We start from the raw sequence: 27,322 nt of genomic DNA, 5'->3' as shown, positions 1-27,322 counted from the left end.
ATGGCAGCCAAATTGCTCCTTTAGAACATGGCAGACCACGTCGCTTCACTGTTCACTACCTTCCAATGGCCCCCATCTCACCTTAGGTAAAGCCAAAGTCATCACAGTGGTCTCCGTGGCCCTACACAATCTCCCCTCCCCCCACCGCCCCAACTTTACTTCCTACCACGCTCCCCAGTGCTCTCCCCGCCCCCCATGCCAAGATGGCTTCCTTGTCCTGCCCCCAACAGGCCAGGCACACCCCTGCCTGAGGGCCTTTGCCCTGGCTCTTCGTTTGTTTGGAAAACTCTCCCTCCTCTCCTTCAGGGCTTGACCCAAAAGTCACCTTCTCGGTGACACCTTCCTATACCACCCTATTGTCCCCCACTCTCCCTAGCCCGCTTCCTGATTTATTTTTCTCCATAGCACTCTATCAACTCGCTCTATATTTTCCTCTCCCACTAGAATGTAGGCTCTGGGAAGGCAAAAATTTGGAAGTGTTTGGCTCACTATGGAACCTTTAATACCTTGAACAGGGCCTGGAACAAATTAAGGTGCTCAATAAAAACTTATCAGACACATAAAATTAGTTTCTCTCCTTGGGTCTTATTCTATGTTATTATTAACCTGTATATTTTTCTCTTCCTTCCTTTCTTCCTTCCTTCTTTCCTTCCGTCCTTCCTTCCTTCCTTTTCCTCTTCCTCCTCCTCCTTCTCCTTCTTCTTTTTCTCCTCCTTCTCCTCTCTCTCTTTCCCATTCTTGGTTAACTAAATAATGCTTACTATACCTTCAATTTCTGTAGTGCCTTAGAGGTTTTCACACCCTCTGTCTTAATTGATTTGGGCTGCTGTAATACCACAGAAATACCACAGACTGGGTGGCTTATAAACCAGAGAAATTTCTTTCTCACAGTTCTGGAGGCTGGAACTCCAAGACCAAGGTGCAGCAGATTCAGTGTCTGGTGGGTGCCTGCCTCTTCATAGACTGCCATCTTTTCACTGTGTCTTCTCATAGCAGAAGGGCAAGGGGTCTCTTTTATAAGGCACTAATCTGATTCATGAGGGCTCCACCCTCATGACCTAATCATCTCCCAATTGTACTTCATAATACCATCACACTGGGGACAAGCTTTCAATATATGAATTTTGCAGGGGACACACATAACCCTCTCACACACGTGATCTCATCCAATCTTGAAAACAACCCTCTGAGGCCAACTGAGCAAGTTTTCCCATTCTTCTGTGACTGAGGGGTCAGCCTTGGACAAAGGAAAATGAAGCAGGTGCTCCAGATGTCCCAGAGTTTATTCTCTCAGCTCAGGTGTAGGGCTGTTCACCTGCAAATGTTTGCACCTTTTATTGGCTTTTCTTCCTTCTCTGCTCCCTTGCTGTGCTTCCTGGATCACCTCCCAGTCAAACCAACTGCATCTGAGTCCTTTCTCAGGGCTGGCTTCTGGGGGTACCTGTTACAGACTGAATGTTTGTGTCCCCCCCCAATTCATATGCTGAAACCTAACGCCCAATGTGATGGCATAGGAGGTGGGGCCTTTGGGAGGTGATTGGCTCATGAGGGTGAAGCTCTCACGAATGGGATTTAGGTTTTATAAAAGAGACCCCAGAGAACTCTCTTGTCTGTTCCACTGTGTGAGGACACCGTGAAAAGAAGGCCATCTATGAACCAGGAAGAGGGCCCCCATCAGGCACAGAATCTGCCAGTGCCTTGCCCTTGGACTTCCCAGCTTCCAGAACTGTGAGAAATAAATGTCTATTGTCTAGGGATTTCCCTGGTGGTCCAGTGGTTAAGACTCTGCCCTTCCACTGCAGGGGGCGCGGATTCGATCACTGGTCGGGGAACTAAGATCCCACATGCAGCGCCACGCGGCCAAAAAAAAAAAAAAAGTCTACTGTCTACTGTTTATAATTCACCCAGTCCATGGCATTCTATTACAGCAGCCCGAATGGACCAACACAACACGTAAACTGACACAGAAGGGGACCAAGCTTATTGATGATACTGAGAGACCTACTCTGTGGCCCTGGACAAGGCTTGCCAGAGTTTGCAAATAACTCCAGGTTGCCCAGTATTTATTTCAATATTACACTTGGATTTCAGGTGAACCATGGGTACGTTTTTAGTATGTCTTATGCAATATTAGGGGTATATTTATACTAATAAATATTCGTTGTTTATCTGAAAATCAAATGTAACCGGGCATCCCGTATTTTATCTGGCACCCTGAACAGCGGTTGGAAATAAGGGTGAACTAATTAGCACACTGGAAATGATTACAGAGGCCTGGATTACGTGTGACTCTGGGCTGCAGCAGGCAGATCTGCGAACCTTTAACCTTCAACCTATCTAATCTGGGAATGGTTTGCATCCCATCATCCCCTTGGGCACCTTATATGCCAACCGTGAGGACGCTGGGGGAGAAACGTGACCCAAAGAGGTTAAGGGGCTGACCACGACCCCGGGGTCTGTCCCCTGAGGTGAAAAGCCTTCGAGGCTTTGAGCCTAAGAAGTTTCCCAGGTGGCAATAATAGGAGTAGCTGCAGCGGCAGTAGACACAGTTGGCGGAAACCCTCAGTCTGGGGCCTGCATGTCATCACAGAGCCAAGAGTCAAAAATGGCAAGTTTTAGTCCCACTGCTTTCTTTGGTTGCCGCAGGGGGGTGCTCAGCCGACCTGCTACTAACCACTTCCCCAGAGAGCCGAGCTGGGGGCCTGACCAGGGGGCCCGACCCGGGTGGATCACAGTTACTAGCTCATTTAATACACTGACAACTCAGTGAGGTAGGTAGAAACCCATTTGACAGATGAGGAAACTGAGGTGCATGAAGTCACACAGCTTGGAGGTGGCAGAGCCAATGTCCAGACCCAGGCAATGTGACAGCCGAGCTGTCACTCTCAGTCACTGTAGCACACGCCTCAGAACTGTTCCGGGAACCGTCAAATAGAGCGTATAAAGGGCCCAGCAGAAGGTCAATGCCAGGTGGAGTCATTGTTTTACGTTCCTGTTATCCTCATCTTCCCGTGTGCCCTGAAGTGACCTGTCCCAGGAGTGCTGCTGACGACAGGGTGGCCCGGCTGACCCAGCTTCTCTCTGAGGACACCTGGGTGGCCGAAATCGACTCTTCAATCCCCTGATCCTTACCATGACTGCAGTCACCCCGTGCATCCAACTTGCTGACCAAGAGTTTACTGAACAAGCAGCAGTAGCTGCCAGGTGCCCTGGAAGACAAGCCCGCAGCAGAAGAGGCATGTACAACACACGCTCCAGGCAGGAGCAAATCAAACAGCCTTAGCTCAGGAAAAATAACCCCTCTGTATTTGGGGGTTGATCAGAGCTGACATGGGGTGCTGGCATTGCTTTTTGTTTTTTAACAGTGCTTGGATCAGATCTGAATCCAGATGCTGGGCTGGGCAGCTAAAATAGGGTCCCCCAATATTGCCTCTTCATTTACAATCAGCCATAGTGAAGTCCTGACTTGGGGGTTCAGAGCTCCCTGCATGTTGGGCACGCCCTCTGCCCTCTGCCTGGCTCTTGCCTCAAGATCCAGCGTGTTGCTGACCAGGGCAATATGGGGGAAAGGACAGGATGGGCCCCCCTGTAACAGATGCTGTCGACACCCCGCCCTGTTCCCTCCTTGGGTGGGTTCAGGCTGTCTCCCGCTTGCCAATATCTGCATCTCTCTGCCCAATGGCTTTCTCGAAACTGTGCACCACCCCTCTGCCTGTGTGCCCGGAGGAATTACTCCCACCCCCAAAACACCCCCTCAACCAATGACAAATGGGAGTCAGTGTACGAATAGCCCAGATCCATAGAGTGGCAGTGGCCGGGGGATAACTCAGAGCTGTGTGTTCCACGCCAGTTCTACTCAGAGTGTGGTCCCCGGACCGGTGACAAGCTGTGAAAAGTTTATTACTCCTTCCCTTTGAGATAAGTCCACAAAGAGAGAGTCCTTGTTTAGGAACTTGTAGAGCAATTGGACATTGCTGTGACATTTGTATTGTACTTTACAAAACTATCCATCTCCAGTGGATTGATACCAACACCAAAAAACCTGGCCTTGACCCTTGAGAAGCACTGGTCTTGTTCTTTCCTAGTTTCCCCAGTGGGATGAAGCCCAGTTGCCTGCAGTGCCAGCTGGCTTGATAACACACCCGTTATTGGCTGCCTTCCCTTCGCTGTCTCCCTTCCCTACCTCCCCTCCCTCACACCACCAGTGTTTCTTGCATTTCCCAAATAAATGACTCACTGGCACTCATTTCTTTGTCTCAGGGTTGGCTTCTGGGGCAACCCAAACTCAGGCACCCTCCCTCATATAAGGCTGCCCACGCTGCCATCTGCTGCTCAGGGCGTGCCCCTGGGAGCTCCTTGACACTTTCCCCAAGGGGTTAAGTTGCCCATTAAGGATGACAAAGTTATCTGCCCACCTCCACATTTCTTCCCGCTTCCATGGCCTAAGGCCAAGGTCACTGCCCCCACTGCCCTTTGCTTCTCCGGAGTCACGCAGACTGGCCACGGCTGATGGAAGACACGCTTTCAGGCGCTAGGCTGCCCAGAATTGCCGAAATTCTGGCTAATATTGAATGCCCCCCACTTCACCTCCAGGCTGGCTCTTCCAGGGCCAAGGCAGCTTCAAGGGAAAGGTCTGAGGCAGGAATTTATAGGCCAGAATGGCAAGTCAGGAAAACCTGTTCTTTTTCTGAAGCCACTTTTGCATGCACGTGGAATGCTTTTGTTCAGATACAAAGTGCCCAGTCGCGGTCTTTTACGCCCTGAATCATTTCCATGTGGCTCAGAGCCTCCCTGGACTTGAGCCCTCTGATCTCTCTGCCTCTTAGACGGTGCGCTCTATCAGGGGCTTGTTTCTTAGTTGTTTACGGATTTCTCAATCTGACTGCTCAGGCTGAAAGAGGCCCTGCCGCCCATAAAAACCCTGCACTTCTAAATCATCTCTCTCTCTCTCTCTCTCTCTCTCTCTCTCTCTCTCTCTCTCTCTCACTTACTCAACTCAGGTCCCCAGGACTCCCACAGCCCGGAATTAAAACCATCTTGAAATCTAATTTTTACTTCTCCATCTAGCAACTTCTTGCCCTTTGGCTTTTTGGTGTGTCTGCGCAGGCACCTTGGACATCCCTGTTGGCCGTCAGCCTCTGGTGCCCTTCCCTGTTCAAGGGGCTCTGGCGTGGAATGCTCCTCTTGAAGCTCTTTTATAAGCTCTGTAGAGTGTGCTCCTGGCCTGGCCCAGGCTGGGGTCAGCAGGTCTGTTGCAGGAACATGCACGCTGGCACAGGTGAGCCTAGCGCCATGCCATGGATCGCGGCGGTGCCGAGGAGTGTAGCCGTTTCGGCCTGGCTGCGGATAATTCACTGTAATAAGTAAGAGCTACTGAGAGGCTGGCTAGGAGGCGGGGGAGAGGCAGACTCTGCAGCTGACTGTCTGGGTTTGAACTCTGGCTCTGCCTCTTGTTACTGGTATGGCTCTGGCTTCACTTTCCTTCCCTGCGTAAGGGTGATAATAATCGTACCTACCTTTTGAAATTGTTCCGAGGATTTGATGAGTTAGTATAGATGAAATGTTATGCCTCATAATGTTAGCTATACTACCTAGTACTACGACTCCTCCACCACCCTGCGTTTTAAGTAGAACTTACAGAGACAAAATAGGACTTAAAGTGAACGGCAGTGATCAGAGACGGCTTCCTGGAGGAGGGGGCTTAAATTAGGCGTGAAAGGACAGGAAGGAAGGTATGAATTGTGGTCAGAGAGCAGACTGACAGAATGCATTTCCCAAAGATGGCAGCCAACAGTATCTCCTAACCCATGGGCTCTTCCACGATGTGACTTTAACACTCCTCTCATTGGGAGCTGAGGTCTGTGTCCCCTCTCCTTGAATATGGGGTAGGGGCTTGTGACTGCTTCAATCAATAGAATACAGTGGGTGACTTCTGAGGTTGCGTCATAAAAGGCAATGCAGCTTCTACCTTGTCACGGAATCACTTGCACTTGGAGCCCAGGGCTGCCGTATAAGAAGTCTGACTACTCTGAGGCTGCCATGCTGTGAGGAAGCCTATGTAGCTTGGCGTCTGTTAGGTGTCTGGTCGGCAGTCTTTGAGTCTTCCCAGCCCAAGTGCCAGACAGGTGAGTGGAGGAGTCTTCAGATGATTCCCAATCCCAGCCTCCAGCTGCAAGTCACCCTGAGCCTTTGAGCCTTCCCAGCTGAGTCTTTAAACATCCTGGAGCAGAAACAAATCATCCTCGCTACTGGATCCTGACCCACAGAATCCATGAGCGTAATAATACAGTTGTTGTTTTAAGCTACTAAATTTGGAGCACTATGTTATGCAGCAATACCACCTGGAGCAAGAGGTGAAAGGTCAACCTCAGTGGCAGGGCCAACATGAGCAAAGTCACCGCAGAGGTCACAGTGACTTGCAGCTATCTAGCCATAGTCCAAGCCAATGTAATTCTTTTCAAAACTTAGTGGGGGGACTTCCCTGGTGGCGCAGTGGTTAAGAATCCGCCTGCCAATGCAGGGGACAGGGGTTCGATCCCTGGTCCGGGGAGATCCCACATGCCGCGGAGCAACTAAGCCCGTGTGCCACAACTACTGAGCCTGCGCTCTAGGGCCCGAGAGCCACAACTACTGAGCCCGCGCGCTACAACTATTGAAGCCCACGCGCCTAGAGCCCGTGCTCCGCAACAAGAGAAGCCACCGCAGTGAGAAGCCCGCGCACCGGAAAGAAGAGTAACTCCCACTCTCTGCAACTAGAGAAAGCCCGCATGCAGCAACGAAGACCCAACGCAACCAAGAAATAAATAAATAAATTTATAAAAAAAAAAAAAAACGACTTAGTGGGTTTCCTGTGTATCAAGTTATAATGTATTCCATTAGACAAGAACTACATCCACAAATTCCTTTGAGACAGGTACCTCTTTATTTTATGCTGCAAGTCAGGGCTGTAGGACAGCATCCTTAAGATCCTTAGAAAACATTAAGTCTATAAGTCACTGCATTGAGCCTTTTGAGATCTCAACAAAGGGTCTTATGACTGTACCCTTGGTCTAATCTTACCGTGATCCCACATCGTAGTGGCAGTCTGGATGCCAATTATTACTTTGAGACCCTTGCCAGAAAAGACCATGGATGGAAAACTGTTTTATATTTGAACCCAGCAAGTCCTGGCTTCTTTACATTTTGTCAAAATTCCGCTTGAAAACAAAATAGTTCTTTCTTTAGCTCCTCTTTATTCTTCTGTATTTTATTGCTATTCATCTGCTGCTTAAATTGTTAGTGACTATGATAGTAGAGATTTTGGATAAAGCAGAAGGTAGAACGACCTTGCAGCAAAAGGGAGTAACCATGCTTAGTTAGGACCTATTCAATCCACACCTATTGAATTGTGGTACACAGGTCACAAGCTTTGGCATCATTTTTGATGCTTGTTAAAAATCCACATTCCCAGGTCGTCAGTCAGATCACTGAGTCAGAAGGGGCTATGTACTGGAATCTACATTTTATGGACATTCTTATGCCCACTACATGTGAAAAAAAATTCTTACATCAGGCTCTGCAGGCATCCATTTTTTCCTACCCGTGTCCAGATTCTGGTCCTACATCTGATGTCTCTGCTCTCCGTTTGCCCCCCTGTATGGGGCTGGGTGTGGGCAGCAAACAGATGGCACACTCAAATAGGGTATGCATTTAATCAAGAGACTGGTTACAATGGTACGGGCAGGGTTTCAAGACACCAAGCAAGCATGGGGCAGTACCTTTGGTTAAGCAACGGTGGACAGCTGTCATCACCGCTAGGAAGGGCAGCTAGAAGTTATCTGAACTTGGAGAACCTCAATGTCATTTGGCCTTTTCCCTAAAGGGTTCCTTTAATGTCCCTGGGTCGTTTAGTGGGAAAAGCCTGTGAAGGGGCCCCCCGGGCTATGGAGTGGGACCCTTACTCAGTGGGGTCAGGCGGGGATGAGGCATCTGCCTGCTAACGGGGGGTGGGGGTGGGGGGCGCCCAGGGGACTCTGAGGAGAAAAGCTGGCCCCAGTTGTCCTCATCTCCTTTGCCACTGCCTTTTCAGGATTTTCCTGTCTTTTCCAGCCTTGGAGGCCCTCCTATCTAGGCAGGAAGAAGAGCCAATAAATAAATTCACACTAAGGTGCTAGAGAGTGATAACAGCTAATCCCTTCCAAGGGCAATTGCGCTTGGAAAAAAGGATGATTTCACTCAAAAGAAAGAGTGTCTCTGGGAAGAATACCACTCTTTGGTGCTGGCATGGGAGAAATTTATGGGCAGGGCTGCCTGAAACCCTTCCACTCAGCCCCTTCTCCTGCTTTTCTGTGGGTCTGATTTTAAGCACGTTCCCCCAAAGGCTTTCAACTGCTTCTACTTATGGAAGCTCCATGAGGGAAGGCCTATTTCTGTCTCTTCTGTTCGTTGATGTATTTCAGAGCCTGACATGGAGCAGTGCTCGCTATGTGTTTGATGAATGAATGAATGAATGAATGAATGAAATCGCGCCTCAGGAACCTGGCTCCTGTCTGAAGTGAGACCCGCTCGGCGCCTTGCCCCTCCCCTCCAGTCTTCCCCGTGGCCTGCCTGGGCTTGAGCTGAAAAATGATTTTTCATACACGTCGCCCTCATTATAACATCATCCCTCAGAGCGAAGCTCTCTGACCACCCTGAAGACCTGTTTAATGTGATGAAAGGTGATTTAATGGAGTTGAGGAGAGCGAAGCAGAAAGCAGACAGCCGTTTCAGAAAAGTGCAGCAGGCTGTCCCTCCAAGGGGAAGAAGAAAAAAAAAAAAAAAGAGGAAGGGGGGAAAAAAAATCCAACACCTTCTCCCAGAAGACGCTAGAATAAGAAGACGTTTTGGTCAGCCCCATAAGAAGGCAAAAATGAAAGCCAGATTAGCCCCGAGCAACCCCCCCTCCCCAGCAGCAGATAACTAACTTACCATTTATTTACCTTGGAGCTGATTATGTAGTCGGTTGAGGCAGGCAGGGAGATTTTATTGACATTTGGTCTCCCTTCACACATTTTTGCGACAGGCAGACATCAGGGACCGAGCTGCAGGATATTAAAGGATTTGGAAAAGTTATCAAGGAATGGGACATATTTATCAAAGCCAGAGTGATATTAGAAAGCTGGGCTGCTGCTACACCTGGGTCTGTTACTTGATTAAAAAAATAATAATGATTCATCCTCTGGCTGCCTTTTGCACCTGGGTGAATGCTGAGCGGTTCTACGGGACCACCCTGGGCCAGGGATTTGCACAGAAAGACCCTCTTTGGGTCTGGCAGAAAACGGTGGGTGATCGATCACACCGGTGGCTGGGCGTATGTGTCCGCGCCCAGGCACGTGTAGGTGTGATCAAATCGTGTCTTCGGCAGGAAGCTCCTATGGGTGTGCCGCCTGACCTCCCCTGGACTGGACCAGTGTCCTCTGAGCATCTTTTCTTTCCAAAAGAGGACTCTTCAGAGTTGGTCGAGTGACTGCAGGATTGGAGCAAAAGGAACCATGTGAAGTATCCCCGGCTGCTTCAGCCACTGCATTTCTGGTGAATAGCAATTATGTAATACAGAAACTCTCCAATTTCCAACAACCAGTAAGTAAGAATATACCACGAGTCACCTCTATTTAGCTCTCCCCCAAATTTTTCCACATGAATTATTCAGTGTATGACTGTTTCAATATGTCTGTCTTTAAAAAAATGCTGGATGAACTTAAAGCAGCAAGAGGAAGAGCCTGCATTGCAAAAATGATACCCACCTGCATATTTATCTTTTAAAAGGAAAGTCTTGAATGCGTTCACTCAGGTGAAAATATCATTAATCGCAAAGACTGACCAACGGCCACCAGGATGCAGGGGGTTAATCTGGGTTTTGCCATCTGATTCCAATCTATTCAGGCCTGGCTATAAATCGCTTATACGTCTGGGTGATAAAAAGCAAATACAAATTTTCCAAAAATTTAACCTTGCATGGTATAGAAAGAGAATACATAATATTCTCGGGCATAAATATGTCTCAAGACAAACTCATTGCGTATACCCAGAATACATAATGGATTTTACCGAGACATATTTTTCCCCTAGCAAGAAAAAGCCAGAAATTCTGCAGTAAATTGATCGGGTGGTTTCCACAACTGTGAAATGAGAGCTGTGTCTCCCACTCAGGGCTGTCCACGCAAGGGACTGGGGAATCTCTGAAGACTCTCAGTGCCCTTCTAGAATGACACAACGTCCAGCTGAACAAGAGGAAATCTGGCTGAAGCTGGGCGATGGGAGACCTGGAGCTTCGGCATGATTCTGGGGCACCTCTTGGCCAAATCAATCATTTCACGTGATTGGGTTCCAATTTCCGCATCAGGAAATGGAGGAGGCTGATCCAGAAACTACTGCTGTCTAAGGCAGTGTTTCTCAAACGTCAGTGGGCAGGCAAATCCCCTGGGCACTTGTTAAAAATGCAGATTCTAATTGGGTAGGTCTGGGATGGGGCCTGGGATTCTGCATTTCTAAAAGCCTGGCAGGAGATGCCGATGTTGTTGGTCTGAGGACTTCACCGCAAGTAGCCAGGGTCTAGGTTCCTTTCCAGATCTGACGGTCTAAGGCAGTGACTCCCACCCTTGGCTGCACGTTAGAATCACCTGAGGGAGCTTTAAAAGACGCCGTTGCCCAGACCACGTCCCAGACCAATTAAATCGGAATCTTTGGGGGTGCGACCCAGGCAACGATATTTGTTAAAGTTCCCCAGGTGATTCCAAGGTGCAGCCAAGGTTGAATAGAACCGGTCACAGGCCCCACGTGGCTTCCACACATAGAACCAGCTATTTGGAGGTCTGTCACCCTCGTGGGCTCGCTTGTGACAATCCATTAAATAGAGCAGATGTAGTTCACTGACACGGGGGTCTACACTGGGTGACTGTGTCATGGACGCACAGCCCCCCATCCCCCCCGCACAGGTGAGGAGCCCGTTTGTCCAGGAACCCAAGGCTGTTGGGGTTCGTGGACTTTTACAGGGTAATGGGCTGACCCCGGCGGAACTCTTCCTTTGCGATGCTTCTTGACTAAAGGCCAGGTTAGTGGTTGCAAACGCAGATGCCTACCTGGGCCCAGGTGGGCAGCACACATCATAAATCAGAGCTAGATGTTTGCATATTTAAATATCCAAGTGTATTTTTCCCTTCGTCAGAGAATTATGCTCTTTCACATGTTTCTTAAAACTCGTGGCCATCTTTTCCTTTTTGGTAGAGATATGGGTACAATATAAATATTTATCTACTCTATGAAATTCAACAGGGCAAGTGAAAGGGTGGAGTCAGGCTCACATAGAGCCTGAGGTTTGTCCAAATACACAATACCTTTACTTTTGCAAATGGACAAAAAGGGGCCTGTACAAGTGAGGGGTCCTGAAGTTTAAGCTTCATTGGCTTTAGGAGATAAAAGACAGCACAGGTGGAATCTTCTTCACACACCTCAGACCAAAACTGTACCATAAAAATAAAAACACACACTGATGAAATGGCTGGGGAAGTTTAATCCAAATAATTCCAGCGAAAAGATGAGACCCTCTTCTTCTGTGACCTTGAAGTGTAACAACAACCAGGAGTAAGACCCGGCTGGCCTAGACCCTTATTACTCAAAGTGCGGTCCCCGGACCAGCGGCACTGACGTCACCTGGGAGCTGGTTAGACGCACACAATCTCAGGTGCCGCCCCAGACACTGACTCAGAATCTGCACCGCCATCTGATGGGTATGACCGTCACAGGATGAGGAAATATTGCTGACTTAGAGAACACAGTGGAAGAAAAGAGGGGAGGTAGCTGTTGGTCCGTTTGTTCACTAGTTCCTTCCTTCCTTCCTTCCTTCCCTCCTTCCTTCCTTCCCTCCTTCCTTCCTTCTTTTCTCTATGCATCCATTCAACAAGTATTCTTTGACTGCCCCCTCTAGGCCGGGAGCTGTGACCTGCTAGTTAAATGGGATTAGTAAAAAGACCCGCAGCCGGCTTTTCCGGTCCCCCCCCAATTTTCTCTCCTTCCTTCCCCCACCCCCAGAACACACACCACACACGCAGCGGGATCGCTGGTGCATGATGTTTGGTTGGGACAGGAACCTACTTGTTGGGCTGCAAACAGCCAGATGGGTGTGTGTGCGCTGGATTTCTGAAAGAGCCTGGCACAGGGTGTGGGGTTCGGGTGATGGGAAGGGGACATCCCCCAAAGTTCAATACCACTAGGGGACAACAGCTCGCCCCTTTTGAGAGGGCGGGTCTTTGAGAGGCACAGGGAATGACTGCTCTGAACGTCAGCCCTGGGTCTCTTAGCCTCTAGGGAACGCCTCACTACTCAATGCCCTGGCCTGAAATGCAGACGAGTGAGGGTTAAGAGTTTGGGCTCTCGGATCTGATTGCTTGGAGCTGAGGCTGTGGGCAAGTTAAGGTCACCCTCTGTCCCCTCTTCTGTAACATGGACGTGGTAATGAGGTCCTTAGGGGTGTTGTGAGAATGCGGCAAGAAGGGTGCAGAGAAAGTGAACCTCGTAAGCAAGAGCCTCTGGGACTGCTGAGGCCATATCAGTCACTCACAAGTTAGTATGAGTTAGATCTCACAGCGAGGCTTTGATGTGGAGGGGGGAGGGGTGAAGTTACCGGGGAGGGGTAACGGTTTTGAAGGGGGCTGGTCCGGAGAGCAGGGTGTGAGGTGCCCTTCTCGGATGTGAGGAAGAAACAGTAATGCACAGAATTTCAAGGACTAAAAGCTGTGCTGGTTACCTCCTGGCAAAGGCCAGCCCCTGGCGCCTTTGCTCCTAGCTGACTCTGTGTTTATCCAGCGAAACATCAAACTCGTGTCCTCTCATTAACCCTTTGTTTCTTCTTTGTTCCTGATTTAGAACACCCCACACTCTGATTATTTTTAGAGCCGTGAGAAGTCAGAAGTCACTTGTGTTTACAGAGAGGCCCAGCCGCCTTCAAAGGCGGGAGGGGAGTGTTTGCAGCACCCTGCCCTCTCCCGGGGCCCCAGGCCCCGCCCTTTGCAATACCTTCTGGGGTGCTTGGCTCGACAGAAGAAAAAACACAAAGGAGAGAAATCTTTTCTTTCTCTTAGATGTTTACTTTCTCAGTTTCCCCTGTGACCTGCGTGAGTTAAAAAAAAAAAAGTACACACACACATACACTTTTATGTTTTTCCCTGCAAAGTGGGGAGAAGCAGGCAGCCGCCTATGCAAGTCAGTGTTTGTGAAATCTGGACATTCCTCCCATCCCTCCCCCACCACCTTCTCCTTTTCCTTATGATGTCTCCTCAGTACACCACCCAGCAGCCTCCAAAACCAGGCCAGGGGTGAGGCCTTGAGCCGCATTCAGAATTATGGGTGCCCTTCAGTGGACGCTCCCAACCAGACCCCCGTCTTCCCCATTTGAAGAGCCACGGTCCTAGGAGGTTTTCATCTCTGTGACCTGAAGTTTCTGCTTTGGTGCTGTGGAACGAGGGAGCTTGGAAGCTCTGTATCCATCACCCCTTTCCCCAAACGAGGGTGCCAAGGCCCAGAGAGTGGAGAGGCTTTTTCAAGGTCACCAGGCGTAAGGGTCACCCGGGGTTCCTTCTGAATCCCCACAGGGCCCCTCCCACAGAACTGAGCTTGGTGTCACTCCCACGGCCCTTTGAAGTGTTACTAAATGAAGCCACGTTGAGCACATAGGGAGCAAGGGAAAGCAACTGGACAGACCAGGGTGTGAGAATTCACGCTGCTTAGGGTGGAAGGAAGGGTCATACTTCTGTTCTGGTTTATGTTGAGTTCCCTTAGGCACCAGTGCCCGGACTCTTCTGCCATTTTCTGTTCAGAGGTAGTAAGCAGGCTCTGCTTAAATTATGGCCATACTAGCAACATATCTGGGTGGTTGGATGTGACCAGAAGATTCTATCACTTCCCTTCACTGTGATGTGTCTACATTGTACCAGGGCAGGACCACAGAAATAACAGTCCCGTAGCTTTGAGACTATGTGAAAAGACACACACACACACACACACACACACACACACACACGCACACACACACTCCTTTACATACACGCATGGTCATGTACACACACTCACGTACAGCTCGCACGGACCATGACACTGCAGCGCGTTCCCCTCCCTCCCACATACACGTGTGTACTTTGTGCAGGGGAGGCTCTCTCCTCCAGATTTGTGGGTCTAGGTCCCAAAATATCAGCCTCTGAAATGGAATCTAATAAAAACCTACCTGGTATGCATGACTTTCGTTATCTTCAGAATCTTCCAAGAGCTGACCACATCCCGGGCACCCTCGGAAGTGTTTTCCATGTTGGAAAAGCCGAGCTGCATTTTCTGCCACACAGTAGCTTTGCGATCTTGGGAATGTAGCTTAAATTTTGGTGCCTCAGTTTCTCCATTTGCAAAACGAGAGTAGTAATACACAGCTCTTGGTATGGTATGTGTATACTGGGGGATTCACATATAACAATAAGATGCTGGCTATAAACACACCCAAACTCTTCCTGCTCTAGGGAAGGAGCACAGCAAATGTTAGTTCTTTTCCCTCTCTCTGATGAATTACGAATGCTTATAAGCATGTTGCTGGGGTAATATGGTGGATTTCCCATCTTATTATCTCAGTAACTAGCTATGTGAGTTTGGGCAGGTTGACTCTCTTCTGTTTCAGTTTTATCATTCATTCAGGCAGGCAGGCAGGCAGCCAATATTTACGGAATGCCTACTGGAGGCCAGTCATCGTTTTAGATGTTGAAGATACTGCAGTAAATAAAACAGACCAAATTTTGGCCCTCACGGAGTTTCTAAAGTGATCTAATTAGTTATACCACAACCAAGATGATATGACTCTTAACAGAAAGGAAGACTCTATGAAGACTCTTCATAGAGTCTAAAAGAACACATTGTAAAAATGTCAGTCTTAATACATCTAGAAAGGTGCTAAGGTCTGTTCAATTCTCTATGCTACGATTCTTGTTTCTAAGGTATATCTGTTAGGAATCTTTTGGTTTTAAGTGACGGAAAATTTAACTCAAACTAACTTAAACCCAAATGGAATTTATTGGCTCAAGTAAGTGAAAAAAAAAAAAAAAAGTTGAGGCAAAATGTGGGCTTTAGGCAAAGTTTGATCCAGCAGCACAAATCATTCTACCAAGCACCTGGTTTCTCTTCATCTCTCTTCTCTGAATTATGCCATGTGGGCTCTAACCCCTACTTGCCCCAAGACCCTCCTTATGATAACAGAATTCTACCTAACACCAAATCTTAAGCATCTTTACATCACACTGCCCAAGAGGCTTTCTCAGATGTTCCACTCAATTTCTCCTCACATCTCATTGACTCTGCCCCTGGAGGTGGAGGGGTGGTCCACCCCCACAAATCACTCTGGCTGAAAATGAAGGAAGGGTCCCCAAGGGAAAAATCACAGTCCTTTTGCTGCAAGGATGGGGAAAAGCATGTTGGGGAGATAACCAGAGCTGGCTTGTCTCATAGGAATCCCAAGCACATGCTCAGGGCACCAAGAAAGCAGGAGGAAAAAAAGGTGATTGTTAAAAGAAGCAATCTGATTTTTATTTTTTTTATTTTTGGCCATACGGCACGACATGTGGGATCTTAGTTCCCCGACCAGGGATAGAACCCGCACCCTTGGCAGTGGAAGTGCAGCATCTTAACCACTAGATGGCCAGGGAAGTCCCCAATTTGATTTTTAATATATATGTTTAAAAGCATTGAAGTTGTCATAATGGGAAGCATTGGAACAGTGTTTTCATTCCAATTTCATTGTTTTATAGTTGAGCATTACTTTTATTTTGAATAACACATGGAATGGTGCAGGACACCATAATATTTTCAGTGCTTGGAGGTCCCTAAATTCTTAATTTAGCCCCTGTGGGCAATCAACAAACCTCACCTCTTCCAGGTGAAGCCTTGATTTCCAGTGTAGTGTTCTGGCTTCTTTGATGGCAGGATCACTGGAAATGGGTAGGGATTAGTAAAGTGGGTTTTGGATTTATCCATCAGGTTCTTGTGAGTCTGGTTAGTGTAGGTCAGTCCTTCAGAGGCTGATTATCCCTGAGAGAACTAAAAGCATTGATTTCTGGGCCTGCCATGATGAGACCCAGGCCTCCACCAAGGTGATCATAGGTGGAGACAGATCCTGAGAGAACTGTCTCCCTCCTCTCTCTTGGTGACCACAGGACTTCTACATAACTCAGTCAAAAGGAGGTTCAATAGAAGAAAGTCTGGAAGGGAATACAGCCAGTCTTTAGCAGTGATTACCTCTGGGTGATGAGATATGGGTGATTTTCATTCGTTTATTCCTTCATTCTATTATTCCCATATTTATTGGGAATTTATTATTCCCATTATTTATTATGACGTTGTGCCAGGCACCATTCTAGGCACTGAAGGTTGAACAGAGTGCAAAGCAGGAAAAAACCCACCCACCTTCATAGAGCTCACATTCAAGTGGAGGGAGATAGATAATTAACCAAATAAGTAAGTAAAATCTAGTATGGCAGATGCTGATAAGGCTAGGAAGAAAAAGAGACCAGGGGAAATTGATGGGGAATTGAGGGAGATCAACCTTGTCAGGGGATCTTATCCCTTCCCCACATCTTTTCCCATTGGTAATCAGAAAATTTTTTTGAAGTCTGCGAGACCTCTTTCTGTGTTGTCAATCAGTTCATTGGCGTGAACTGCTAGAGTCCACCTATAAGTGATGTCATGTGATACTTGTCTTTCTGATTCTGGCTTACGTCACTTAGTATGATTATGTCTAGGTCTGAGGATTGCAAATCTAAATAGGTGTCCAAGGAAGACCTCACTGAGAAGGTGGCACTTGAATAAAGGTGTGACGAGAGCTTGGGAGTGGGCCATGTGAGTGTCTGGGGGACGAGTGCTCCAGGTAGGGGAGACAGCCAGGGCAAAGGCCCTGAGGCAGGCTGTGCCATCCACGCTTCCCCCCTTTGCCTTTCGGTACTGGAGAGCTGTCCACTGGCCACCCACACCCAGATGGGTCCGCCATCCCCTGACAAGGTTGATCTTGTATTCCCACCTCTCTGCAGTGGACAACCAGCCAGAGCTGTGCTGTCCTATACGGACACTAGCGGCGTGTGGCTTTTTAAATTGAAATATAAATTAAGAGTAAATAGCATTAAAAATTCAGTTCCTCAGTCTCACTAGCCACATTTCAAGTGCTCAATAGGGACAGGCGGCTGGGGGCCACCATATTGGACAGCACGGCTCTAGAACATTTCCGTGATTGTACAAAGTTCTGTTGGACAGAGCTGAGTTAGAGGCTGGGACAGGCAGTTTGACATTCCCTGTCTGTAGTTCACAGCGAACCGGCCACCCATCGGAAAGGCTTGGAGGCTGGGGCTGTGCTATCAGGGACTTCTCTCGCTGTCGGTTCATACCTCCCCATCCTCCCCTGGACCAACTCAAATGTCACCTCCTCTGTGAATGACTCACTCCAGCCCTGAGCTCCTGTTCTACATGCCATATACTAATAGTATTCCACACGTGGAATTGCATATCCAGTTGACCCTTGAACAATACCTTGAACTGCACAGGTCCACTTATACACAGATCGTTTTCAATAAATATACAATCGACCCTCTATATCTCGGATGCAGACCCTGAAGATAAGGAGACCCGACTGGAAGGGACTTGAGCATCCATGGATTTTGGTGTCTGTGCGGGGTCCTGGAACCCATCCTCCTCCGATACTGAGGGCTGCCTGTAATCACGTACGTTGCCATCTGGCCCATGTGACTGCCGGTCTCCTGCGGGCAGGGGCTGCATCTCATTCAGCTGGATGTCCCCAAAGTTTAGCACAAACCTGGCACTCAGTAAATGCCTGTGGCCTTCTGGCTTACAGTGCCTGCTTTCCCTCCACCTACGCAGCTGTGTGTCTTTGCACGGGTCACTTCACCTCTCTGGGCTCCTGTTGTATCTTCATTAAAATATCAGTGCCTAGGCCTGGTGATAATTTTGGGGCATAGTCAAAGCCATGCAGAAGATTGACAGAAGCTCCTTTGGGTGTGATATCGTAATAAAGAGAAGCAGATAAAAGACTGATCCTGGTAGCAGACGTGTTTCTCCCATACACAGGCTGTGTGCCCTTGAGCAGTGCATCCAACAGTTCTGAGCCTCTCAATTCTCACCTGTAACCAGGAAATAGGGAGTTATTGGGACCACAGTGCTGGAAACAAGGTCTGGCAGATCATAAGGGCTAACACCCAATAAAACCCAACCTAACTGCAAATAGAGCCATGGCATCTCTGGAAACCCAGGCTGGTGGTCCTGGGACAGCCCCGGGCGGGGCTTGGAGCTGGAATTCCCTCCCAGGGCATGGCAGGCTGCCCCCGTGAGGTGCTCTCCCCAGCGGACCTGGCCATGGCGATGAGCATCGTTCACCCCTGCTTGCAGTGAATGTCTGGTGACATTCTGAAGACGGCAGCCTGGCTTTGGCTTTGCCGGCAGCAAGGGGATTTTCAAATGCTCGGTGGATGCCGGTCCCCACAGAAATACAAACCGGAATTGCACGTCACACGTGTGAGAGCAGATACCAAGTCATGTGACGGAGATGTTGGGGCGCCCAGGGGGCCCCCCACGTGACTTGAACGGCGGTGGCCGCAGGGGGTCATCTGTCCTCGCTGCCCGGACCCGAGGAAAGGGTGGGCCCATTCGCCATGGGTGGCAGCGCTGCGTGGGAACTTGGGGATTACAATTCCACACGCCTGGAATCAATATTCTATGCTCGTGTTATAATTCACTTTGCGAGGGAGACGGCGCAGCTCTCCGAATTCCTGGGTGAAGTAAACCACGTAGCCCAGAGACTACGGGGATTTCCGTGCTTATAAATCGCACCCAGTGGTGGGTGGGGTGAGAGCGTGGAGGGGGGGGGGGCAGGGCAGGCTGGGAGGGAATCCCACCGCGACGATGGCGACGTTTCGTGGGAGCCTAACGCGCCCCACTGAGCCTCAGCCCCGCGTGGTGCTGCTGACGGAAGCGACACAAGAGGTGGCCTGGAGCGCTTGGGTTGACTAAGGCAGCCCTTATGAGGCCCGACTAAAGTCAGCCAGGCTGTTTATGCAAGCGCCATAAACAGCCGGGACCCCTCCTGACACCATCATCTCCTGCATCTGTAAAGAAGAAACGGAGATATGTGCGGAATATTTTTCCGCTCAGACTTGCTACTGAGTGGAGTCTCTGCTTGGTTTTGATCTGCTGCAAGGAAAGTGATGCACATGAAAGATCTAGAATGTACCAGGCCCTTCCACACGGGGCCGAGGCAGTTTGGGGCCGCCCGTCCTCCCCCTCCTCACAGGCCCTCCCAGACACCACTTTCACTTGGGGAGAGAAACCGGACAGAAGCTTCAGAGCTGGCGGGAGGCCCGCGTCCCAGGCAGAATGGGGTGAACTTGCCAGGGCAGATCTCCCTCCGGCCAAATTGGGCCTCTCACCTCCAGGGCTGCGACTCCAGCGCCGGCCCAGATTGTAAGCGAAACGCCTTTCTTGGTGTCAGCCGGTTCCCTAATGGGTAGCAGTCAATGTCACCGGATTGGACATGATTAAAAGGTGCCGCTTCTTAGGCGGGCCTGGGGATCATCGCCCGAGCGCAGAATTAGTTCTCAGCCCCCCAGGGAGGGGGCCCAACCCCGAAGGAGAGAAGCTTCCACTCCCGCTAAGGAAGCAGAGGTAATAACTAATAACCTCCCCTCCGCTCCGCCTTCCCCTAACCTTGTCGTGAACCGTGCTTGTTTTGTTCAAAGAAGTGCTCGTGCAACCACTCTCACTTTAATGAAAAGCAGACCCCGCTCACCGTTGCCCCTCCTTGGGCAGCAGAGATAAAAACCTAATGGCATGTCAGATCCTTGATGGCAAACCCGCCAGGAAAACAAAATTATCAGGGTAGAGCGGAGGCAGCGGACCGTATCTGCTTTTGGACCATAAAATAACATAACCTGATGACCCCCTCATTTGCTGAAGGGGCGCCCGGCTGGAAACACCGAGGCCTCTTGCAAAAGTTCCCGCCGCCTGCCTGCCTCGGCCACAGCTCTGCTCTCCAGCAACTTTGCTGTCTCACTCTTCTTTTCCCCTCCCCTCGGGCATTTCAGCCCTCATTTCAATATCCAAGGCACAAGCCCTGGGTGACAACACGTTTATCACCACACAAATTGTGAGACTCTGACAGGAAAAGGTCCAAAGAAGGTCTCTTGTGTGCAAGCATGCGTGCAAATGCACACACACACCTCCCCCCGCCCCCACACTGCACTGAAAAACAAGATGCCCAAACTATCTCCATCAGATAGCGAAGTCAAAAGGCCCCTTACCTATCAGGCTACTACAGGAGTCTCTTGACAATTCACACAATGACGTTTAATTGCCTCCAAGAGATATTTTGAAACAACTTCAGAAATTGAAGCATTGTGAAAGCCTTTTAAAAATAGCCCTCTTGTCAGATGAGTATAATGATCCCAGAGAACTTTCTCAAGTCGTGGTGCTGGCTGCCAGGGCTATTTTTCTCTTCCTTCCTTTCCCCCTTTCCCCTCCCTCCTTCCATCATTCACAATTATTGAGCACATACCACGAGTCAAGGCCCAAGATAGGTTCTGGAGAAACCTCTCTGAGCAACACAGAAATAGTCCCTGCCCGATTTCTGGCCACCTGTCTTGGCAGATGCTGTTTTTTGCCCCCCAACAGCCAATAATACCTCTTCTTTCCCAATAATAAAACCCCCATTATCTAGCTGGGTGCTTGGACTTCCAGAATAAGAATTACACATCTCAGCCTCTCTTGCAGCCAGGTGTGGCTATGTGACTAAGTTCTAGCTAATGGGATGTAAGCAGAAGTATTGTGAGAAGCTTCCAGGAAGTGTTATTAAAACAAGAGGAGCATACCATTACCTCCATCTTCCTTCTTGTGGGCTGGAATGTGGATGTGATGGCTGGAGTTCAAGCAGCCATTTAATACCATGATGTGGAAGTCATGTACACTGGATGGTAGAGGAGCAAGATAGAAAGATCCTGAGATGGTAGAATCATTTGGAAAACTGACAGCTCCTTATACAATTAAACATATACATACACTACACTCAACAATCTCACTCCTAAGTATTTACCCAAGAGAGATCAAAAACCTATGTCCACACAAAGATTTGCAGATAGATGCTCATAACAGTTTTTTTCATAATAGCCCCAAACTGGAGACGATCTTAATTTCCATTAACGGGTGATTATACAAATTGTGGTATATTCATACAATAGAATACTACTCAGCAATACAAATAAACTATTGATACGTATGACTACGTGGGTGAATCCCAAAAGTAGTATGCCGAGTGAAAGAAACTGGACACAAAAGAATGCATACTGTATGACTCCAAGTATATGGAATTCAAGAACAGGCAAAACCACTCCCTCTTTGGTGATAGGTGTCCGGACAGTGGCTGTCTATGAGTGGTGGAGGCCAACTGGAAAAGGGCATGAAGAAACTTTCTAAGATAATGGAACTATCCTATATCTCAGTTGTGTTGTTGAGCACATGGTGTATACGTTTGTCAAAACTCATCAAACTATACCGTCACGATCTGTGTATTTCACCATATGCAAATTATACAATAATACAATACAAATTATACAATGATGATAATAATAGCCTTGATCCTGTTGACTTTGTGAAGCCACTCTTTTAGCCCTGAACTATCCACTTCTGAACCTTATTTACATGAGAGGGGAAGAAAGTTCCACAAGTCTTAGTTGGCATTTTCCATCACTTAGAGCTAATCTATCCTGACGGCACTGTGTCTTCTCCACGCCAGTCACCGACCACGCGTGAGGCTGACTCGTCTCTCTGCTCTGGGCAGTGAAGTAGATGCGGGAGCTGGTCCTAGGAGCCAGGGTACAGGTGGGATTTGACACTGGGGTTAATCTGACTGCCACAACTTAGAAAAGTCTCTCCCCAGTCCTTGTTCCAGGGTTTCCCAGCCTGAACCCACAGCCGTGGCTCCTCTTGGACTCAGCTTTTGCAGCAAATCCCTCCCCTCACACCTGGCAGCCCATTCAGCAAGCAGGATCCTACCTTGTGGGGTTCACTTGGGTCAACTGATTGCTCTTGAATGCTGGTGCTAGGACTATTCTTAGCATACCGCCAATCCCCAGGAGACTCTGAAGATGCACTAGGCTGAGTAACAGCTGCATCGCGGCTATTACCAACGCTATTATCATCATCATTATCGCGGGCATGCGGCGTTTGTGGTATGCCAATCAGGGGATATTTGGGGGCCTTTTCCATAATTGGAAGAACTGGTCTAGGATGTGCGTGGGTTTCCATTTGGAATGGGAGTGACCTAAGGGGAAGTATGTTTCCTTATACACAGTAGGGGCTGGCATTTCTGGCCGGTCCAGTAGGCAGCTCCCTGCCTGGAGGAATTTCAGGTTGATCCTCTGTCCTCCCCTCCCATCCTTCTCAGCCCTGCCACCTCTGCCTCACCAAGCAGTCCTCTCACCAGCAACCACAAATTCTACAATTAGAGTTTCATTCCTTTGACTATGTATTTTCTCTGCCATTAAAATGCAACACCTCTTGCTGTGGTTCCTAGAATGACATTTTCTTTCTTTTTTCATATTCCCTTTTCAAAGAAGGAAGTGGAAGACATAAAAGTCAGCATAAGAGGACGTTGGTGTGGAGATAAGGGCATGGAGAAAAGGGAGGTGGGGTGAGGTCTGTGAAGACAAAACAATGAGAAGAAAGATGAGCGCTTCCCATGTTTCCAGTGTGTCCTGGGAGTTGGCATACATGATGTTCCCAGGGCAGCCCTCTTCCTGAAGTTTTATTTCACAAACACTTGGTGCTTACCATGTACCAGGCACTGTAGCAAGAGCTGTACAAATTGGACTCATTTAATTCTCATAACAACCCTGTGAGGTGGTACAGTATATTAGTATCCACATTTGATAGAGGAGGAAACTGAGGCACAGAGAGATTAAGTAACTTGCTCAAAGTCACATGATGGGTACCTAGCAGAGCTGGGACCCTAACCGCAGTGGGCCACCTCGCTGCAGAGGCTGTGCTCATAAGAAATTTTACGTAATCCCCCAAATAACAAGTTACTGCTTCCTCAGCACTGGGTGATCCTACCTGCCCAGGTATCTTGCTTTTCCATTCAAACAATATTTCCTTCAAATAGATATTTTGAGGGCACTCTTACTCTTATAATTTTCTTTCCACAATACGTTTTCATTTTCAGGATGCATCTGCATATTCCCAGGGTTTCATTTCCCTCTCAAGTTTTTTCCCCAAAGAAAAAAGATGTGGTACCTGTTTCCTTTAAAGAATGTCTAAACCAAAGCACAACAACAAAAACCCCCAACGAGCTGACGTTGTGCCGTCTTGGTGACTCAGAGACACTGCGACCCAGGGCATAGCCCTGTAAGCGTCTGAGACATGTTACCTGGGATTTTAGGGTAAGGATCCTTGAACTACCCGAAAATATTGTTCAACTAATGTTCACCACAGGCACAGGCAAAGAAAGGAGGTGGTGCAACCCTGAGAGATGCAGAGGACAAATATCTGAGTGTTTTTGATGGAAGAAAAGCCGGTGTGTATAACAGTCTTTCATATTTGTTGCTGTGGCTGTGGAAGATGCTGGAAGCTGCCAGCCCCAGGCACTGGCACTTCTACAGACTGGGGCAGCTGGGAGCTTACCAAGGCAGGGGTGGGGTGAGATTGTGGAGAACAGCACCTGGAGTCTTTTTTTTTTTTTTCCCAGAGAAATGAAAACCACATGTTTTCATTTCTCACTGAGGAGAAGCCTGCCATTCCATAGAGAATTTCCTACTCATACCCGAGCGGGATGGAAATCTTCTGTGAATTTTGTTCCTGCCTTCATGGCCTTATGCTCATGACGGTGATGTTTCACTGTGTGTGGAGGTCACAGGAAGAGCCGGTCCTGCTTTGGAAAGATGGAGGCAAAGAGGACCAGGCCTCCCACTGGCTTGGGCAGGGATGAGACAGGAGCAAAAGGACACAGACTTCTGGAAGGTGCAGGGAAAAGGCAGGGTTCTGACTGAAAGCAGACCATGCTCCAAGCCTGGCGGGGGGCGGTGTCTAATGACGTCCGTGACTTCTTGCCCCCATAGCTCTCCGCTCTGGGACTGGGGCTGCTGATTTCTGACCTGAAGGCCTAGCCTTTTCTCGGGGTCAGTCCAGGCCAGCAGCCCACTGGAGCCTTCCCTGAAATACCACGGCCCACTGGTAGTCACATCAGTTTGGCCTAGAGTCTCTCAAACTTGCTGGCCCGGAACCCCACACCCCATCACAACCCTGTAGCCTCTTAAGACCCCCCCCCCCATCTGTGAGGCGTCTGCTGTATGTCACCACGGTCAGCATTCAGGGGGCTTCTCTCCCCCTTTTTGCAGCTGGTTCTACCACCCAGTGTCTGCCCAGTTCAGTGCATGGATTGCCAGTGGCCCGGATCTGGCCTGCCCCAGGCTAGGGAACTCGCTTTGTAACTGCGGTTCTAGAAGGACTGAACTCATGAGTGAATGGGCATCTTCCTGCACCCAGCCATGTGGTCCAATGCTACACACACCTTATCTCATGGGATTACCAGACCATCCTCCGAGGTAGATGTCATTATTCCTGTTAAAACATCCTGGATACCTGGGGCTCAGAGAGGTTAGGTGACTTGCCCGTGATCTATAGCAAACTTTCTTAAAGTGGGTTCTGTGGAACACTAGTGGCATGGTGAAAAAATGTTAGGAAACATCACATTCTGTGCTTCCCAATTGGAGATTCAGAACAGACATATACATGAAAGCCTCTGAGAACTGCTTGACTTTTTAAAAAAATTAATTGACACCCCTCCCCAATCTCTAAGATCCACCTCTTTTTCATTAAAAAAATTTTCTCCAATTTATTTGACCATAGAACATTTTCCCCATGCAATTTGTAGTAGATTCAATTATTATAGGACAAAAATTCACTCCCTCTCTCTAAACCTTCACGGAAAGAGTAAACTTCCTTGTCCCATTGATGTCCCAAGTAAGCTTCTTTGTCACAAGCTTGGCCATGTGACTTGCTTTGGCCAATGGAATGAGGGTGGAGGTGACAGTGTGCCAGTTTCAGGTGTAGGCCTTAAGGGGCATTGCATGTTTCTGTGCAAATTTTTCTTCTGTGCTTTATTCTCCGTGAGAAGAATATTCCCCAGGGCGCTGCTGCCTTTCCATCGTGGACCTCAGAATGAGACACATGGAGCAGAGATGCCCCAGCCAACCTGCAGATGCATGAGTAAAAAATAAATGTCAATCATTGTGTGCCACTGAGTTTTGAGGGTGTTTGTTATGCAGCATTGTTATCAAGGCAATAGCTACCTGATGCACTATTCCGATTTAATATGTCATAGAATCCTAGCACTCCATGGAACTTTTTTGGGAAATGCTGAGTCACAGTTAGTCAATGGCTATGCCAGAGGCACACTCAAGTCTTCTAATTCCAAAGCCTGCTTGCCTCACTGCATCAAGCTGAAGAGCTGCCTCTAGGGTTGGAAGCCTGCCCTGAAATAGTGTGCCTTTGGGATTTCTTACTGCAAGGAGAAATACAGGGGGTGGGGCAGGTGAAGGCTGTAGCGTCTCCAGGCTGGCACTTTGAGGAAGGTTTGGAGCCCTCAGACAGGGGCACCAGAGGCAGGAAACCCATATGTTCTGCTGTAGTCCATCCTGGGCCAAGTCCTTGGAGGCACTGGATGGCAGAGGGTACGATCTCAGACTTTGTTAGGACCATTTTCAAATTCTTTCATTTCTTAAGCCTGCAGAAGCCACATTATTTCCAAGGTCCCTGTCAGTAGCCTAAATTCAGACCAATTTGCTGAGTTGGTACAAAGCGCAGAACTGATGGTACGGAAAGACATTAAACTACCGACAACCCTTTAGACCATGTCAACAGATCATCCATAGCCTCAACTGCAGAAACATTTCATTAAATCTTTGCAGTTTCTCCCCAAAGAGTAGGAATGCCCTTCCATCATTTAAAAACAGATGGAGGCCTGGCATGATTTTCACTCCAGCTGGGACAGTGGATTCACCTGAACTAAGCTCTAGGGAGGGCTGGTTAATCTTCATTCAAGAAACATATCTTGAGCACCCTTGGGTGAGGAAGTTGCTGTACACCACTGGATCTGCAGGGACCCAGCCTGGAGGGGAGAGAAGCAGGCCAGTGACAATTACAATGCAATATGCTGAGGGTGTCGGTGAGGTCTGGGGGCTTTTTATAGGCAGAAAAGTAACTATCAGGGTCTGTCCATATACGGAGGCCATTGTGAAGCCTCCACACCTCCAAATAGTGGCTGTAGGGCTACCCTCACAGTTAAACTGGGACAACGTGCACAGAATAGGTGTGATTTGTCAGCTATGGGGCGAAGCCCTGCCCAGGGGCTGTGATGGGCCGGCTGGAGAGCAAATGAGCTCCCAAATGCCAGCCTAAGGTTCATCAGGGCATGCTCTGTTTGGAAAAAAAAGACTAAAAGAAAAAAAAAGGCTGGTTAGCCATGGGACCTTCCAGAAAAATGAGACCCGGAGGCAGAGGCCGGTGGGGCCCACTGAGCAACTCCAGGGTGGCTCAGGGTCCTTAAGCATGTGGCTTTCCTCTGCCCAAGAGCCAAGAGCAGGGCTCTGGGACTCGGGTGAGGCAAGCAAGGCACCCAGGGCACGAATTTAAAGAGGCACTCACTGTCAGGGTCATGGAAGTGCAAGGTGGGCACTTGACGGTGATGGCTGTCGGTGCCTCACCGGCTCTACCCGGGTCCCAGCCCTGGCACAGAGGCTAAGGCACCTGCTCTGGACTGGGGAGGTGTGTTTTGAATCTGGGCTCAGCCACTCTTTAGCTCTGTGATCTTGAACCAAGTCTTAACTCCCCAAACTCCAGTTTCCCCATCTGTAAAATAAGGATGCAGTTCCCGTCTCAGAGAGGGATAAAGGAAGACGTTGCTTGCCGAGTTCTAAGCATAGAGCCTTCAGTACATGGTTATGACTAGCTCGGCAAGGTGTCCTCTCTGCTAGGAGGGAGTCCTCGTTCAGGCTTATCTGAGAGATGTTTCTTAAAGTCACCGTAGTGGATGCTGGGATGTGCCGCCACGTTCCCCTGCAGGACCCCGGGGCTGGCTCCCCCAGCTGCCGAGAGAGCTGCCGGCAGGGAGGCCTCACCTGTCTGCCTCTGCGGGGATTGCCTCAGCTGCAGAGAGCTGCCTCATCCCAGGTCGGCCCCCGTCTCCCGCATCCAATGGCTGATCATCTAGGAGTACACAGGCCCAGGTCTTCAC

This window comes from Balaenoptera ricei, chromosome X, assembly GCF_028023285.1.
Source record: "Balaenoptera ricei isolate mBalRic1 chromosome X, mBalRic1.hap2, whole genome shotgun sequence".
Lineage (NCBI taxonomy): Eukaryota > Metazoa > Chordata > Mammalia > Artiodactyla > Balaenopteridae > Balaenoptera > Balaenoptera ricei.
This window is presented reverse-complemented; position numbering follows the sequence as displayed.